This window comes from Myotis davidii, unplaced genomic scaffold (assembly GCF_000327345.1).
Source record: "Myotis davidii unplaced genomic scaffold, ASM32734v1 scaffold2185, whole genome shotgun sequence".
Classification (NCBI taxonomy): Eukaryota; Metazoa; Chordata; class Mammalia; order Chiroptera; family Vespertilionidae; genus Myotis; species Myotis davidii.
This window is the reverse complement of record NW_006296435.1, coordinates 54,772-57,724: the sequence shown is the minus strand read 5'-3', so window position 1 is coordinate 57,724 and position 2,953 is coordinate 54,772.

The following is a 2,953-nucleotide window of genomic DNA, read 5'->3' as shown; positions in this document are numbered from 1 at the left end:
GGCAGCAGCTCCACTGGTGGGTGCTGTTCACAGCTGTGGTGGCTCTTCTGGCTGGTGGGGGGCGGTTTCACGTGCAGCTGCTGTTTCTTAGCAGAGGGTATGGTGCTCAGGAAGTTGCTGTTGCTTGGATCTGCTTTCCAGGGCAGTTCTGCCCTTCCGGGCTGCAAACCGTCTCACCAGCTCAGCACTTTCGCCAATTTGGGGTGGGTGTTATCAGTTTCAGCTGCTCACTCCATTTGTTCCGGGACACGACCTGGGACGCGTCTGCCTATATCGCCGCCATCTTCTTCCAACATATTAGTTTTATGTGTACAACATAGTGTTTTGATATTTGCATATATTGCAAAATGATCACTACAATAAGTCTAGCTAATATTCATTGCCAGGCTACCAGCAGACCCTGAGCTATGGATGAATGATTACTCAGACACACGTTTCTGTGAAAGAAACCAAGCAGCCCAGTTTCCCTGCCTCCTCAGGCTTTTATTGTAACTAGAGTTTGAAGTAAAATTAACTATTAGATACTATCAATAGGGTAAGTATTCCTTGCCCAAGATTAAGACCAACAAGTAGTTGGCATAATTATGCAAAAGTCTGCTAGAAGGTTATGCTGAAAATCAGCATAATATTCCCTCCTGCTGGCTGAATGGCTGAAGGCTATCCCCTAACCCAGTGGTCAGCAAACTCATTAGTCAACAGAGCCAAAGTTTTTAAACTTAAACTTGAAAAAATAATTACTCCAGTACTTCATTTTCAGATGTACAAAAACTTTAATATTCTTTTTTGTTATTAGCTTAATGAGGGTAGTCCTAAGGCTTAGGAAGAGCCACACTCAAGGGGCCAAAGAGCTGCATGTGGCTCAGGAATTGCAGTTTGCCAACCAAGGCCCTAACCTGATAATCCTTTTATTGTTTACCAAACCTTACCATTGATTTGCCTATTTGCATTCCTAAAGGGCAAATGTGTACTCAAGTAAATAAAAGCTGATGGATCCCGGGTTTTAGAGAGCCTTCTCTGCTAGAGAAAGGTCTCCACCTGGCTCCCCCATGCCTTCCAAGTTCATATTTTTTGTCTAGTGTATTCATTTGTGTGCAGCCCCTTTTCCAGATCCTGAATCCTCACTACAAAAGGTTGCGGCAATCCCTGAGAAGACACATGCATCTACAGTATCCCTTAAGCAAGGACATCTAAAGACTAAGCATAAAGATTCCAGTTAACACCCAGGTGCTCACATGTACACAGATTTGCTTTCCCACAATTCACCACCATATGTGGTTACAGAATATTTTTCTTGTGATCAAAACTTTTAAGATTTACTATCTTAGCAACTTTAAAATATGTAATATTAACTATAGGTGCAATGCAGTACAATACATCTTAATGACTTATTTTGTAACTGTAAGGCTGTAATTTTGATTTCCTTTATCCATTTCTGATACTCTTTATCACCTGCCTCTTGAAACCCCCAATGTATTCTGTTTATAAATGGTCTTTTTTGTTTTTTTGTTTGTTTGAGTCCACATATGAGATCGTATTGTATTTGTCTTTCTCTGTTCTGATTTATTTCACTTAGTATATGCTCTCAAGGTCCATTGATGTTGTTGCAAATGGCAAGGTTTCCTTTTTTTGTTATGGCTGAGTAATGAATCTGTATAAATATATATGCCACATTTTTCTTTATCCATTCACTTATTGATGAACACTTACAGTGATTTTATATCTTGGTTATTATAAGTAGTGCTGCAATGAATATAGGAGTACATACATCTTGCTGAGTTAGTGTTTTCTTTCCTTTTTTTTTTTTCAGATAAATAACCAGAACAGGAATTGCTAATTCGCATGGTAGTTTTATTTTTAATTTTCTCTTTTTTCATATTTTTCATTGATTTCAGAGAGGAAGGGATAGGGTGGGAGAGATAGAAACATCAATGATGAGAGAGGATCATTGTTTGGCTGCCTCTTGCATGCCCCCCACTTGGGATTGAGCCTGCAACCTGGGCATGTGACCTTGACCAGAATCGAACCTGGGACCTTTCAGTCTGCAGGCCAATGCTCTATTCACTGAGTCAAACGAGGTAGGGCTTATTTTTAATTTTTGAGTAATCTCCATAATGTTTTCCATGGTGGTGACATCAATTTCAGTCTCATCATCAATGCATGAAAGTTCCCTTTCATACCAAGGTTATAAAAATGTGTGTGTTTTTTCCAGAAGCTTTCTTTTAAATATTCACTTTAACATTTAAGAATATAATTCACCTCAAATTTAGTTTTGCATATGGTGTAAGTTGAGGGTCAACATTCATTTCCCCCCTCAAAATATTATTCCTACACAAAAGCAGAAAGGCAGAGAGAACAAGAGACTCTAGTTTAAGTTTTGCAGGATTACAGTTATGATTCTCAGAGGAATGAAAATAACTATTTTTTCAAGTTTGAGTTAAAACTTCCCTTTCTATGACTATAGAATTTACTTTCTGAATTGTGGGAAGACAAAGACTAAGGAAAGAGAGAAGATTGAGAAGTGGTGGCCTGTTGATGGACAGTAATTACCCAGAAGAATTTTGTAGACAAGGAGGGTGATGCAGCCACACATAAATCCATTTCACATAGAGGCAAGTACTTCTTCTACCAGAATCCCAGAGTCCCATCTGTGCCCACAGACCATGTTGCCACACCCAACCAAGAACTGTACTCTGTCTGCACCTTGCAGTCAATTGTCCCAGGTCTCTCTTATTTGCAGCCAGCCCATGAGCCATAGACTACTTGGCAGGAATGATGATCAGAGTGTTCCATGGCTTTGTTCACTTCCATTCACAACACTCCAACCCTATCCCCAAACCAAAGCGAACCCTTGAGCACTAGCATGGGGCTTAGGATATTTAGTGGGGTGAGATATGTGAGGGAAAGCAAGTCTACCCTGAACAGAACCCACCTAATATCTCCTCATTGTAAAATG